The sequence below is a fragment of the Miscanthus floridulus genome, chromosome 7 (genome assembly GCF_019320115.1).
Source record: "Miscanthus floridulus cultivar M001 chromosome 7, ASM1932011v1, whole genome shotgun sequence".
In the NCBI taxonomy this organism is placed as follows: Eukaryota; Viridiplantae; Streptophyta; class Magnoliopsida; order Poales; family Poaceae; genus Miscanthus; species Miscanthus floridulus.
The window spans coordinates 75,147,353-75,164,324 of NC_089586.1; the positions used below are offsets into that span (position 1 = coordinate 75,147,353).

Below are 16,972 nucleotides of genomic sequence, written 5' to 3' on the forward strand. Positions count from 1 at the left end.
ATCTCTGTTTTCTATAGTACTCCCTCTATTTTAAATTATAATATGTGTTATTTTCTAATATATTATTTTTACTATATATCTAGATATAATGTATATCTAAATGTATAGTAAAAACTATATATATCTAAAAAATTCAAATATCTTACAGTTTGAAATGAAGAAAATAGTAAAAACACATGATTTGAGATGGAACTCATGGGATTTGGGATAAGACTACACCCATCGTTGTTCATCTTGATTTAGATATGTTTTTGTGTGCATTGGCAGCTTTAGGCACACGAAAACTAACAACCTAGCATCTTTAGCACTTCCTCAATAGCTCCTTTTATTTTATAGAACTATATTAGGGATAATGATGTTTTTTTTGTTTTAGCAATTCTTCGGTAACTCTCTTTTTTTGGTGGCCGGTATTTTTCTTACATATATTTCCTCAAATAATGGAGAGTTGCATCTCACCCAATGGCACAAAGCTCATCCTAACCATCACTTGTTTGACATCTTTTCCAACATGCTTGTGGGCGTACCATTTATACGAGTATTGGACTAGACATAGGCCTTGTTTTGATACATCGTAGATTGTGGAAGCTAAATTTTAAAAGTTAGATTGCTAGAAGCTGGATTATATATCTGAGTTGTGAGGTTGATTTGATCTAAAGATTATAAAAGAAGAGGTAGATAAATTTTTAGAGTAAAATTCCCTTCACTACTAGGAATCTGCACTTTCATGACGAACGGTTTTCGTCACTGAAGAAACCAAATTCGTCATAATTTTAATTTTATGATGAATTTATGACAAAAATGGCTCGTCATAGAAAGCGCGTCATATTTGAACTTCTGTGACGAATCTAGAAACTCGTCATAGAAGTGGCTCGATTTGTGACGAAAAATTGACCGTCATAGAACTGTTTTGGTATACGTGGCAAGGGGCAGCCACGCTGGCGAATGCTTCCGTTGGAGATGATTTCCACGTGTGCATCCTATAGCCGATTGCATTGGAGATGGTTTGGGTCACGTGTCACCTTCTTATTACACAATGTGGCCCTCTCTTGTCCTTGCACGTTTTAAGATTTAACTGGACCACGTGTCGGGTACCAGATGTCACTTCTTTCATTGGACCATGTGTCGTATTTTTATTGGTCCACGTGGTATGACCACAGTACCCCGCGTGTCTTTCTTTTACTCGACCACGTGTCACGATGTTGTACGTCCACGTGTCAGTGTTTTATTGGGCCACGTGTCGTGCCCTGAGCTACCCACACGTCTTTTTTTATTCGACCATGTGGCATGATGGATTTGTATCACGTATTTGGTTTGTATTGGCCCACGTGTCTTGTCCTGACACTTATACGTATCATTCACTGGTTTGTCCATGTGTCAGATTCTTATTTAACGACGTGGTATGTGCCGGATCTACCATGTGCACACCATTTATTATATCAGAAAAAATGATTTTAGATCTGCACTGCTACACAAAATGACTATGGCCCCGTTTGGATGGTATGGTTCTAGAGGAATTTGGATGGTTCGGAGGAATTCTGGAGGAATGTGTGAGAGAAAACACTGTTCCGGATGAAAAAAGAAGCGGATCAAGCCGAGTTTAAGGGCATATATGCATAATTATATGTCAAAATTGGCTATGGGACACTCAAAGTGACCTCCCTTTTCTGCTGGGCATGTCAAATAGAGCAGTTTGCTATGCTTTTTGTCAAATTTGCTGGTGGACATCGGACCGAATAAAATATTTATTTCTAGGTTTTGAGGAGAGAGAAGAGCAGTGAAATATCCTTTATGCCCCTATCTCTTTCTTCTTCCTCACCTCTTTCTTTTTTTCGAGCATGGGTGGCCGCTGAGCTAGGCGAAGGTGGTGTGGCTGTGGCCTCGCCCAGCACCGGTCGCTAGGAGAGGAGCAACGAGTAGCAAGACAACGCCCGGATGCCCTGTGCGGCGGCCCTTGGTGCCTGGTGCCTCGCCGGCCGTCTCGATTGGACGAGCGCTTGTGCACTGACCCCGGTTTGGAGCAGCTAATCTATAACTGCCTGGCTAACCCTGTAAGCGACGCGAGCGTCGATAGCTTAACCATGGCATGTGCCAAATACTCATGGAACATCTTATCACCGCGAGCTTTGGATGCGTACACGCGCACCCACCGCACGGTGCTCCTCGCGATGAGCTGCTGGTCAACGCGCAGAATGCCCCGACCCTCTAGTAGCTCTGTGTAGTAGTGCGCTCTGAAGTCCACCTCCTAGCCTTGCCTTTAGTACACCATCTCCATCGGCGCCGCGTCGTCGTCGCCGCCGCCGCACACCACGTATCTCGCCGACCATGTCCGGGTCGATGGAGTCGTCCGGTGCGCCGTCCAAGCAAAAGTCGTAGAGACATAGATCCTGTCTGCGAAGAACCTGCACCGCACCTTTCTGATGTTGTGCGCTCCTAAGAGCGCAATAGTCTCACACTCTGTGAACTGTCGTCCGCGGTGCGCGAACGCGGCGATCGTCATGAGGGTGGTGGCGACAACGCCCGGGGCTATTATTGAGAGGGAGAAAGGGAGGGCGAGAGGGGCGATGACAACCAGGAGGTGGCTCTACACGTCCCCAAGCAATGGTGCGGCTTCCATGGTCTTGCGGCCTAGGCGGGCTGAAAGGTTCTAAATGGCAAGAGGGGGTGAATATCCTATAAAAATCTCTACAAAATCACTAGAGCAAATGGTTAGTAACCTAAATGGCGAAATGTAATTTTGATCTAGCTCTACAAGGGTTGCAAGCCACCTATGCCACAATTCTAGTTGTCTATGATCTCTATAACAATCAAAGGCTAAGTCGCTACAGGCTAAGTTAGTGAGCTCTCCAAGACTAGACTAAAGAGCCCCACTAACCACACTACTCAACAAAACAAGCTAGCTCTCAAAACTAATTACACTAAAAAGCTTAGCTACACTAGAATGTAAATACAAGAGAGTGAGTAGGGTGATTATACCGCTGTGGCAAGAGATGATGAACCAATCAATGAATACCAAATGAATCACTGGAAGAATTACAATCACAACTTGACACAAGATTTTTCTCCTGAGGTTCACATGCTTGCCGACACGCTAGTCCCCGTTGTGTCGACCAACACTTGGTGGTTCAGCGGCTAATAGGTGTTTCATAAACTAGCCCAACAAATGGGCGCCGCAAGAACCTACCCACAAGTGAGGTAACTCAATGACACGAGCAATCCACTAGAGTTACCTTTTGGCTCTCTGCCGGGGAGGGTACAAGACCCCTCACAATCACCCGGAGATGGCCATGAACAATCACCAACTCGTATCAATGCTCCTCCACTGCTCCAAGCCGTCTAGGTGGCGGCAACCACCAAGAGTAACAAGAATTCCACAACCACAACGATCCCCAAGTGCCACTAGATGCAATCACGCAAGCAAAATGCACTAGGAATCACTCCTAATCTCACTATGATGATGAAAAAAATGGAGATGAGTGGGAGGTGTTTGCTTAGGCTCACAAGGATGTCAAGTATGTCAAAATGTCAAGAGTGTGAGCCCCAAGCCAGCCAAAGTCTATTTATAGACCCCCTCAAACGAATAGAGCTGTTCCTCTGCGTAGGTGCTATCGGACACACCCTAGCATCTGGTCAACCGATGGCCGCCATGTGTCCTCCCTTTAAACCTTGCCCGTCCATCTCCAACGGTCACTAGCCGATCGCTAGCGTGGTTAAGTTGTGACCTGATGCGCTGCTCGAATGACCGAATGTACCAACACGTAGAGTCCAGTCGAGTACAGAAACTACACAGAGAGGTATTTTTGTGACCGGACGTGTCCAGTCAACGATGACCTGACACGCCGAGCGTCTGATCGTCACCCACTCTTCTCTGCGTGCACCACACCATCGTAACCGGACGCACCCCCTGCGCATCTGATCTTGCAATGCCACCAACATCTGATCGTGAAGCCACGCTGCACCCTCTCTGGACCGTGTGATCTGACGCCATGCATGCATTCGGTCCAGCGTCTAATCCTCCTAGGCGCTCTTGGCCAAGTGGTGGACCGCTGAACAGATGCGTCGGGCCAGAGTCCGGTCACTGACCATCGCCTCCTTTTTTCTATCTCCTCAAACACTTCACCCTTGCTTCCAAGTTGCTAACCACAAAGTGTACAACTCATGTGCCCGTGTGTTAGCATTTTTCCAAGCATTTTTTCAAGGGTTAATTGTTAGCACACTAGGTCCCTAATGCATATGCAAGAATCATGTCACCTAGTGGCACTCGATAATAGCTTATCCAAAGATTTCCCCTCTTTATAGTACGACTATCGATCCTAAATGTGGTCATACTCTCTATAGTGTCTTGATCACCAAAACAAAAACCTATTTGATACCTTTGCCTTGATCAACACTTGGTTTTTGTTTTTTCTTTCTTCTTTTCCAAGTTGGAGCACTTGATCAACTCTTTTGGTCACCACCATCACCATGACCATCATCTAGCCCCACCATTTAGTGTGTACAACCCTATCTCACAACACTAGATAACAAGGGTTAGTACACTAGGTTTCATCAATTATCCAAAACTAGACTAGGGCTTTCAATCTCTCCCTTTTTGGTAATTGATGACAACCTTTTCACAAAGATATTCAATAAAATTTTCTTGGATTCATGTTGCTTGCCCAAGCATTTTACCATGTGTAAAGGATATGAACAAGTTTCATAAACCCGAATTGGTATCATTAGCTCCCCCTATACATGTGCTAAGAGTTTGGATTTGAAAGCTTGCACATATGCATGGATTAGGAAGTGTGGGAGAGTAATGGCTACCAAATAGTGCTAAGGTGTAAACAATGGACCTTTGAAGCATGATACCAATCGGAGTTGCCAGTAATACCATCCTTAGCATCATGGGTAGTTAGATAGCACTTGCAAAACACAAACACTAGATACCTCGTGAGATCACATTAGAAATAAGGCTCTAGTACCACTTGTAATGTAAGCAAGGCACATCTAACTATCATCCTATGAATGCTAGTTTTCCATTTCATCAATCACTCCTACAACTAGCATACACCACACATGCATGGACATGGAATTAAGACCTTGTGCTATGCAAGCAAACATATGTAATGCACATACAAATGCAACATACAAGTTTATGAGCTTGCTCCCCCTACTTGTGTGCGTTAAATTTTAATTGACCCCCTTCCTTTGTTAATCCCCTATCTATCTTTGTAAATCTCTCCCCTTTAATTATCTTTGGGAATTTCTCTCCCCCTTTGTCATTAATTAACACAAAAGGTGAGCTCAAATTTTAGATAGGTTGGTGTGAAACCATGTGAAGTGGGGATCATTTTCCCATATTTGGTTCAATCTAGATCATGCACCAAAGATATTTAACTCGGTTTGATCCAATGGCAAGCTTCTTCACACCTCATTTCAAGGGTTATCTTGACAATGTTGAGCTAAACACTTAGAGCTCATTTTTTAGATTAAACACTTGGTTCACAAGCCCACAAACATGTCATATGCTACCACTAGATCATATCAAGCATAAAGGCAATAGTGGTACCAACAAGCATCAAATTCATTTGATTTTTATGAATGAGCCTAAGACATGTGAGGAATGACTAGATGGACTAAACAAGTCCTTAGCAAAGGATGAATGACATGTCAATCAATTTTACCTTGATTTGCTCGAAGAAGAGGCATGTCATATAATGATGGTGCAGCAACACATATTTGAGAAGTCAAGTATGTTCAGTTCATTCCTTAGCTTGCAAAACGTCTTCTCATCAAGTGGCTTGGTGAAAATATCAGCAAGTTGATCATCGGTGCCAACACTCTCAATGCAAATGTCCCCTTTTTGTTGGTGATCTCTTATGAAATGATGACGGACATCTATGTGCTTTGTTCTTGAATGTTGAACCGGGTTGTTGGTGAGCTTCATAGCACTCTCATTGTCACATAGCAATAGCACTTGTTTGAATTTGATTCCAAAATCACTCAGAGTAGCTTTCATCCAAAGTAATTGAGCAAAACAACTACCGGTCAAAATATACTCCGCTTCGGCAGTTGAAAGTGCTATACTATTTTGCTTCTTTGATGACCAAGACACAAGTGATCTTCCCAACAATTGACATGTGCCCGATGTGCTCTTTCTCTCAACTTTGCATCCCGCATAATCACAGTCTGAATATCCAATCAACTCAAATCTAGCTCCTTTGGGATACCACAATCGAACATTTTATGTATGCTTCAAGTACCTCAATATTCTCTTTGTTGTCTTTAAGTGACTTTCTCTTGGTGAGGCTTGAAATCTTACACACATGCATACACTAAACATCACATCCAGCCTTGATGCGGTCACATAGAGTAGGCTTCCAATCATAGAGCGACATAACTTTTGATCCACCATATTGCCACTAGCATCACTATCCAAGTTTCCATTTGTCCCCATTAGTGTACTAATGGCCTTTGTTTCATTCATGCCAAACTTCTTGATCATGTCTTTAATGTACTTCTCTTGACTCACAAATGTACCATTCTTCAATTGCTTGATTTGAAGACCAAGGAAGTAACTCAACTCTCCAATCATGAACATCTCAAACTCATTAGCCATTATCTTTCCAAACTCTTCACAAAAGTCTTGATTGGTTGATCCAAACATGATATTATCAACATAGATTTCCAACACAAACAAGTCATTGCCTATCCTTTTGGTGAAGAGAGTGGTGTCAACCTTGCCCATCTTAAATTCCTTAAAGAGTAGAAAGTCCCTCAACCTCTCAAACCATGTTCTTGGTGCTTGCTTCAATCCATACAATGCCTTTCTTGACTTATAAACATGGTTGGGTTTCTTCTCATCTTCAAAACTGGGTGGTTGCTCAACATAGACTAGCTCATTGATGTACCCATTGAGAAATGCACTCTTTACATCCATTTGATAGAGCTTGATGTTGTGGGCACAAGCATAGGCCAACAAGATCCTAATTGCTTCCAATCTTGCAACCGGGGCATATGTTTCACCAAAGTCAAGACCTTCAACTTGTGTATAGCTTTGTGCTACCAATCTTGCTTTGTTCCTTACTACTATCTCATCTTGATCTTGCTTGTTACAAAAGACCCACTTGATTCTAATCACATTATGATCCTTAGGTCTCTCAACTAACTCACATACTTGATTTCTTGTGAAGTTATTTAGCCCTTCATGCATGGTATTGACCCAATCAACATCCTTCAAAGCTTCATCTATCTTCTTTGGTTCAATGGATGACACAAATGAGAAATATTCATAAAATAATACCAATCTTGATCTAGTTTGCACACCTCTTGAGATATCACCAATTATAGAGTCCAATGGATGATCTCTTGTAATATTGGTTTGTTGAAGCACTTGAACTTGATTGCTTGCACTTAGTTGATCATTTGGTTGAGATGATGAACTAGCCACTTGTTGTTGATCTTGCACTTGGGCACCACTTGTACTAGCTTGATTTTGATCATGAGAACCACTAGCATGCACTTTTGAGTTAGACAACACTTGATTCTTGTCATCTTTAGCATCAATCACTTCTCTAGGCCTTATATTACCAATGTCCATGTTCTTCATTGCATTGACCAACCGAGTGCCTCTCATATCATCTAGATTCTCATCTTCTTCTTGTGAACCCTTGGTTTCATCAAATTCAACATCATTAACCTCCTCAAGAGTACCACTTGCCAAATTCCAAACTCTATAGGCCTTGCTAGTAGTGGAGTATCCAAGTAAGAATCCTTCATCACATTTCTTCTCAAACTTACTAAATCTAGTGCCTTTCTTCAAAATATAGCATTTGCAACCAAAGACTCTAAAGTATGCAATGTTGGGCTTTCTATCATTCAATATCTCATATGGGGTCTTCTCTTTCAATGGATGACAATAGAGGCGGTTGCTATAGTAGCAAGCCATGTTGATTGCTTTGGCCAAAAAAGAATGACTCACATTGTACTCACTAAGCATAGACCTTGCCATATCAATGAGTGTTCTATTCTTTCTCTCAACTAGGCCATTTGATTGTGAAGTATACTTGTCCGAGAATTGATGTCTAATTCCAAATTTATCACATAACTCATCAATTCTAGTGTTCTTGAATTCACTACCATTGTCACTTCTCACTTTTTTTATTGTAGTTTCAAACTCATTGTGAATTCTCTTGATGAATGTTTTGAATGTAGCAAACACATCACTCTTATTAATAAGAAAGAAGACCCATGCATATCTTGTGAAATCATCCACTATCACAAATCCATATTTGTTTCCACCAATACTAATGTATGTCGTTGGCCCAAACAAATCCATGTGCAATAACTCAAATACCTTAGATGTGCTCATCATGCACTTCTTAGGATGTGTGTTACCAACTTGTTTTCTGGCTTGACATGCACTATATAGCTTATTCTTCTCAAATGTGACCTCTTTCAAGCCCCTTACTAGATCATGCTTAATCAATTTGTTCAATTGGTTCATTCCAACATGACAAAACCTTCTATGCCATAATCAACCCATGCTAGACTTAGTGAGCAAACATGTTGAAAATTGAGCTTCTCTAGCATTGAAATCAACTAAGTATAGATTCTCATATCTAAATCCTTTGAATATCAAGTTAGAGCCATCTACACTTATGATCTCTACATCATCCACACCAAATATGCACTTGAAACCAAGATCACAAAGTTGTGCTACTGACAATAGGTTGAAGTTCAAGCTCTCTACTAGTAACACATTAGATATGCTCAAGTCATTGGATATTGCAATCATACCAAGCCCTTTTACCTTGCCTTTGCCATTATCACCAAATGTTATACTATCAAACCCATTGCTATCATTTGTATTGATTGAATTGAACATTCTTGAGTCACTGATCATATGTTGTGTGCACCCACTATCAAGCACCCAATGCCTTCCTCCAACTTTATAATTGACAAACAAAAGAAGATCAATTCTTTTTAGGTACCCAAACTTGCTTGGGTCCTTGAAGGTTAGTGTCTAAGGTCTTTGGCACCCAAATAGATTTCTTCTTTAAGCTCACAATTGGAGTACCAATAAACTTAGCATGCACACCATTGGCACCCTTGGTAAGCAAATAACAGGAATCAAACTTAATTGAGGATACATTAGTTTGCTTGTTCTTGTTATTGCAATATTGCTTTATGAACCCAACTTGCTTGCATCTATTGCAAAACCGACCATTGCCCTTCACAAAACTAGTCTTGAGAGTGACAAAGGCTGCCTTGTCATTCTTAGGGGTATAGCCTAATCCCTCTTTGTTGAGAGAAAACCTTTGGCTACCCAAGCACTTTAGCAAGCGGGCATCTCCACCATAGGCATTGTCTAAGGCATGAGTGAACTCATTCACCTCCTTAAGGGTTTCATTTTCCACCATTAGTGAAGCATCACAAGTGAAACCATCACTCAAAGGTGAAGTAAAAGTGAAAGTGCTAACAGAGGGGTTAGTAGGAGAAACAACAATAGGCTTAAAGAAAGATTCATTAATTAGATCACATGTAGAACCCACATCATAAGTCACAATGTCGTCCTTCTTGGCTTGCTCAAAGAGAGGGGAGTGAGTTTTTTCAAGCTTAGAGTGAGCTTTGCCAATCTTCTCATGGGCTTCCATTAGCCTCTCATAAGTGGTATTGAGCTCATCAAAGGATTGCTCAAGAGATTTAACCTTCTTGTGCAATTCTTTGCACTCCTTTCTCTTTATCTCGAAGCAAGTATGAACTTGATCCAACATGTCCATGAGCTCCTCCTTTGAGTACTCCTCATCATCATCATCACTCCTACAATCATCACTTTCATAGTCATCATTATCACTCATATCATATTTTACCTTGGTGGGCTTTGCCATGAGGTAAGTCGATGGAGTGTCGAAGATGGAGGGCTTATTGTTAATGGCAATGCTTGCCAGTGCCTTCCTAATGGATTTCTTGCCATTATCACTAGAGTCATCATCATCTGAAGAGCCATCACTATCCCAAGTGACCACATAGCCTCCACCCTCCTTCTTCTTCTTGAATGTCATCTTCTTTTCTTTCTTTTCCTTCTTCTTTTCTTTATTCTTCTCATCCTCATCATTGTCACTATTGTAAAGACAATCCACTATGACGTGATCCTTACTCTTGCATTTGTAGCATCTTCTCACATACTCCTTGTTATGATCTCATCTCTTTCTTGCACCATAACCCTTCTTCTTCATGAATTTGCCCATCTTGAACACTAAGAAAGCCATGGCTTCATCATCAATGTCACTAGCATCTTCATCATCACTTGATTCTACTTTCTTTGCTTTCCCCTTGCTCTTGGATGATGAACTAGCCTTGAATGCTACACTCTTCTTCTTCTTGTCCTCATCCTTCTTCTCATCTTTATCAACCCCCTCCCTTTTCACATGGTATGTCTCTTGTGTCATGATATCACCTAGTACTTGGTTAGGGGTTATATCCTTCAATCCTCCTCTTATGATGATCAATCTCAATGTTTCAAACCTTGTAGGTAGGCACATCAAGAACCGATAAGAGAAATCATCATCTTGTACCTTCTCACCCAAACTCTCACTTCTACAGATTGATTTATCACTATCGCCACTTTCACTGCCATAGCGATAGAAGTGACGGTGTGATACTTGCACCATCGGTTGGAACGATAGCGAGGCCTCCTAGGACTAAAACGGCAGTTTAGACTTCTACCACCAATAGATTAACGATAGATGTGGCAGTGGTATTGGGGTTGCATTTCCTCCATCACATGAAAAGTTGGGCTGACTGGGATATGCATTTTGCTTGGCGGCCCTAAAGTAGCATTTGGTCAACCGGCGGTAAATTTAGCGTGAGTGTTGAATTACCTCAACTTCTAAGGCCATCAAATCACCATTACTTCCGCCGCCTGAAGCCTAAGAGCCATGTACCCACTGCTCTACATACCTTCAAGTCTGGTGCCCTGTGAAATGACCCCTCTTCTTCATCCATCATCCCCTTCTCTTCCAATCTACAAAGAAAATGTCGGACAACCCCACCAAGTTTCCAAGCAGCCCATCCTCCAGCGAGGACGAATTGCCTTTCCAACACTCCTCCGAGGAGAACGTCTCCTTTGTCGATGGGATGTCTGATTATAGTCCTCTGTGGAGCTCCGAGAAGGAGGACCCAAGGAAGAGGATGAGGACATGGACGATGCTGACACTGACGCCAAAGACGATGACTTTGACTCCAACAACAACTCTGGCTCTGACTTTGCCTTGCCTCCTCCCAAGCGAGTGAGGCGATTAAGTAGTTTATAATTAGTATAAGTAGTTTTAATAGTTTAGGTTAGTTATTATGCTTTTGGACGAGTACAATCATATACTCGTCCAAATTGTATCTATATGTTAGATATATATAATCAATTAATGAAAAAAAATTCAATTCTCGCAGATTTGATCTCTTCAATGCCACATTTTTATATGAAATGAAAAGTAAGTTCTTTCCAATACTACTTCCAAAATGCCAGTGCACGGATTTGATCTCTCAACGAATGTTTTTTAATTTTTCTGTATATTTGTGAATGAAAAGGGAAAAAACTGTCATGTACGGTTGCGATTGTTTTCAGGAGAATTTAAAAGCAGATTAACTGCTGACAATCGCCGTATTATAGTGTTGGATTACCGTGGCAATGGTCAGTTTAATGCGGACACTGTTCAAGTTATCCCGTGCCGTCCGTTCTCGCTGCCGATCAATCTGGACTGTCCATTTAGAAACAAGCCTAGAAGCGCCCGGCCCGTACCCAACTCCCCTAGGATCGTGTCGCCGCCTTGGTGGCGGTTCAACCAACTAAAAACCCCCAATACGAATCCATTAGTTCTCCCCACCCGTTGTTGCTTCATCTTCATTTTCCCCACCTATTGCTTCATCTTAATTTTGACAAATCACCTATACTTGCCCTACCACGAGCACCTTGCATTGTCATCGTGGACAATGCCCCATGAAGGTTAGATGGATTCGGTTACCCCCTGTTTACATTTGGTTCCAATTGGTTTTGGGTTTGGAATCAGTTTTGTTCATATTAGGAATTTCTTCATTGCGACAGATGTCTTACTTCGAAAGAAGCCATTTTAGTGCGAGCAACCTTGCGTTTTGGAGGCTAGGGATGGTACTAGGACCCAGATGATGTTGTTTGCTACTTGGAGATAGAGCATTCACCCGGACCGACTGTTGATTGTTGAAGCCATTGTTCATCACCTTCTCGGACTACAAAATTTGTCAAGAATCGTTCAAGACCCTATTTCTAGAGAGATTTTTGTGCTTTGCAGGACTAGATAGGAAGTAGACATACTTTATAGATACAATGTGTTCGTGGATGGAGATGCTATCATATTAGCTACTATTCACTACCTTTGGCTTTCGGGACCGCATCAACCAATTGAGTACCTTAGCAACTGCCTACCCATCCAACATTAAGTCTTAGAATTTGTGAAACTTTTATGTTAATGAAGTTTATATGTACTGATGAAACCTCTAGATTAGTATGTATGACTACTGCATAATCATTGAACTATTACTTCGGTTGAACTGTTAATTGAATCAGTTGGTCTTGATTGTGGTCCATGCGTACACCTCTATGTAAGCACAGAGGATCCAAAATAGGCCTTCTTCTACAGGCGGATAGTACCCTGAACCGTCAGTGACACAACATTTCATCTTGGTGGGAGTGTGAGGGTTTTCAAGGATGTTTTGGTGCCTTGGTGGGAGGCAAAAGCATAGACAAAAGACCTAAGCTGAGAGTGTGCAATACTTTGTACCCTGACTGCTCCATGGCTACATCTAGCTCCAACTCCTCCCAGTGGTCGGCACTATCCCAGTGTGCTGTCGTGAGAAGAATACCGGCTTCTAGCAGAGGAGGCTACAATGGGAGGGGGCTGCCCATCCCATGTCGTGTCGAGAACCACCCCTACGCATGCCATCCACCACTTTTGTGTCGCTGTAGCTTGAAGATGCCTCGATGATTTCGTGGAGTGATGGAAACCCAAGACGTCGGTACCATAGATGCTACAGGGCAAATAATGGAACTCAATTTTTTTCTTATTCATTTTGTTTTCGCAACGCAAATGCTGAAATCCCGCTGTACTTATGGTAATTTGGTTTTTTGTAGCCCGACTTAGATTGCGGGTTCTTTAAGTGGCATGATCCCCAATATGAAAAATTTCTGAGGACTTTGATTTTGGATTTACATAACAAGATTTGGGAGCTGAAGGCGGAGGCCATTGTTACAACAAATGAAGAACATCTGCAGGTGGAGGAAGAGATTATGCCATAGATTGAAGAAATGGCTAGGGTTCCAATGAAGATGATGGAAGATTTCATACCTTTGAGAAAGAAATGTGCTTGTTGTTCTTGTTTCACCTATTTTGTACTTACCTTAGTTCTTGGTATGTTCATTGCCAAGTTGCTTAGTTCACTATAGTAGATTCAAGTATCAATTTATGTATCAGACTAAAATCTGTCACTTTTGTACAACTATTGTTGAACTAAATGCAAGGTGATTAACCAGGTGTTCAATTTATTGAACTGTAAATGATAGTAGATTCAGGTATCAAATGATGTGTCAGACTAAAATCTATCACATTTGTACAACTATTGTTGAACTAAATGCAAGGTGATTAACTAGGTGTTCAATTTATTGAACTGTAAATGATACTAGATCCAAGTAACAGTTGATGTGTTGGAGGCATCCTACTTCCCTAGACACTGGCCCTGGTATAGGGGAAACCAATTTATTGAACTGTATATACACTCTCCTACGGTCCTACCACACCTTCCTCCCATTCAATCCCCACTCTGCTCCCTTGCTCTGCTTCACCCTACTAACATCAGACGAAAGGTAGCCTCTCGCGTGCTCACTGCTCCTTCACCTCCAACCTTGCCGGTGCACAAATCTTCAGCGCACCATCCCTGCTTCTTTGCTCCATCCAGATCTAAGGTAACTGGACTGGATCTGCTCCTTCACCGAATTCTATATTCCTTTGTATTGCTCTCTACTCCACCTCCCACCTAGCTACAGTAATTTTGTTGAATCTATAGATAAAAATGCATCTTCTCGTTCTAGAGTTTGTGGCCTTCTATATCCGTGGAGTGCAGCTTGTGAGCCTTAGTATTGGTTCACCGAATCAGTGCTTTGTGAACAAAGTCGATTAGCTAAATGAAAGTGTACCAATGGATGTGGACAAGGTTTTAGTGGTCAAGGCTCAGGATGACATGGAGATTGACAATGATCCCATGGAGGTCGACAACGATCTGCAAGATCTTATGGAGATTCACAATGATCCCATGGAGGTCGCCTAGGATCTACATGGAGAATGATTAATTATGCAACCAATGATGTACATATGAAGGCTGCTAACGGTAGTTATCATCCATCATAAAACTCCACTTAGCTTGAATAAATGTATAAACAGGATCACCAACATAGATTTAGGGGTTTAAACTAACAATTTCCACAAGTTTTGGTGAATCTATGTTTTCAGCAGGGTTTATCTAGAAAACTGTCAAGAGGGATCAAAACATCAAATAAAAACACACTTATCTGTAGCAAAAACTACCCCAAAAGGTTCCAGAAGACTCGGGAAGACACCACACCAAAGTGGAGGCCGAGGCACTGACATGTGGGGCCAGCCGGCCCCACCTGTAAGTCGGCTGGCCCCCTGTCCCCACCTAGCAGTTCCATCTTCGTATGTCAGTTCTCCACCGCTTTAAGGATTGCATCTACGCCATTCTTTTAAGTCGGTTTGATCCAAGGGCTCAGGATTGACGCTACAACCTATATAACCAGCCCCTGGCCCCCTCCAGAGCATGATGCCATAAGTCAAGATCAGACCAAAAATTAGAGTTTCTAGAGAGAAAAGAATAGAGCTCCACTTCTTCAAGTTTCTAGTATAGGCTAGCTAGCAAGGTTCAAGTAGAGTGTGGGCTATTGCTCAGGATTCCGGATCTACCGTCTAGAGACTGGTATAGCCATTGTATCTCTAAATTTATGACTTTATGCTACTTCAATATTATGTTGCTATTTATTATGTTCCTAGTTTTCTCTAGTTATATGCTTGATATAGTTATGATTGATGATGAATTTATGCATATATTCGCAAAGCTCTTAGCTCAGTACTCAAGTAAGTTAAGTGGTCAACACTATGTAAGCATGGTGCTTAGATATTGTTTACCTACGGATGCATTCTGCACTCTGGGTCATGTGGTAGATAGCGGATGTGACACTCCCATTGAGTCCTCTGTAGTCTACTCCCCATTTATAGAGCAAGTAGAACACGGTTGCAAAGGGAGACAAGCTCTGTTCTTGATCTTCCTTAGTAATGTTCCTTATGCATAGATCCAGAGTTAAGTAGAACACGGTTGCAAAGGGAGACAAGCTCTGTTCTTGATCTTCCTTAGTAATGTTCCTTATGCATAGATCCAGAGTTAGTTATACTATAGATGAGAGTGTATATACTTGGGTGTACAAAAGACTTAGTAAATAAGGAATGACTTAAAAATCTTTTGCTCTTAACGAATATCCTGCTTAGCCGTACTACAGTTTATGAGTCTCTATTTCTATCTCTAGAATACCATGATTATCTTACACTTATTATTTATTTATCATTTGACTTACCCCTGCCATAGCATGAGAGTGGTTTTATCATAAGTATATATATTTGTCAATATCTCTATGACAACACAACTCCATACCTCCTCCTTGTGGATAAAATATAAATAACGATACCTGACATACTCTCAGGTAAAATGCTACAATGGTATATTATCTATGCGCTTGCGGATACTTTAATATATATATAATTTTCCTCTATGTTTTCAAGTGTCATTTATAACTACCAACAACGCATTTCTGGCATCATGCTAAGGATGACAACTTAGTAAAGAGTGATGCTAAGAAATGTCAACAAGCATTTTTGGCGCTGTTGCCGAGGAGGGGCACATGGCTAAGAGAATTGACCAAATAAATACTTATTGATAAAATCATAACACCTCTGCTTTAGTAGGCTTACTCTTGTTTGTCTTTGTTCATATCTTATACAGGGTATTGTAGGATTGGTTGTGATTTACCAATAATTTCCATCAATCAGAAGCAACTAAATAAAGAGAAAGCTCGACACCAGTTTCTCAAGCTATGGCTGACAAGACCCTACGTGAGTTCTCTGCTCTAAGCACCGAGAACATTCGCACTAGACCAACACTCAGAACTACCAACCTCGAGTTTGAGCTCAAGCCAAGACTCATCAACATGGTGCAAGCTACCCCATTCAGTGGAAAGGCACATGAAGATGCTAGTGCTCATCTTCAGAATTTTCTAGAGATAAGTAGCATGGTTGTCATCAAGGACGTTGCTCAAGACATCATACTACTTCGCTTATTTTGATTCTCACTTGTGGGACGGGCGAAGCAGTAGTTCTACACCAACAAAGATCACATCAACACCTGGGCAAAGTGTTTAGAGGCCTTCCTAGAAAAGTTCTTCCCTGTAGGCAAGACAAATGTCTTAAGAGGAAATATTTCCAATTTCCAACAGCAGAAAGAAGAAACCATTCCAGAAGCATGGGAACGATTCCAAGAATACATTTCAGATTGTCCACATCATGGAATGGAAGATTGGTTGCTCATGCAAAATTTTTACCATGGATTAACTCAGAAAGCTCGTGAACAACTGGATGCAACTATTGGAGGATCATTTATGTCACTAACCCTTAGAAAAGCTAAAACTCTTATGCAAAAGATAGCCTCTAATCAAGGCTGGTCTCAATGCAATATTCAATCATGCAATAAGCACGAAAAAGTACCAAAAGTGGTGTGTGCACTGTCAACCAAGATGGACGTCTTGTTGAATTGGCTTGAACAGCGAGCCAATTACAAGAAAGATCATTAGGCTATTCAAGATGCATTCAATGCTTAAAACACCTGTGGAGAATATTTGGGGGTTGAA

At 41.5% G+C, this 16,972-nt stretch overlaps 1 non-coding gene across 1 annotated transcript; it reads right to left on the bottom strand.

Moving 5' to 3' along the window:
- Positions 1 to 16,527: 16,527 nt before the first annotated feature.
- On the bottom strand, positions 16,528 to 16,635 carry LOC136468134 (small nucleolar RNA R71). Its single transcript, XR_010761675.1, has one exon. It is a non-coding gene; the product is annotated as a small nucleolar RNA R71 (small nucleolar RNA).
- Between the last annotated feature and the right edge of the window lie 337 nt (positions 16,636 to 16,972).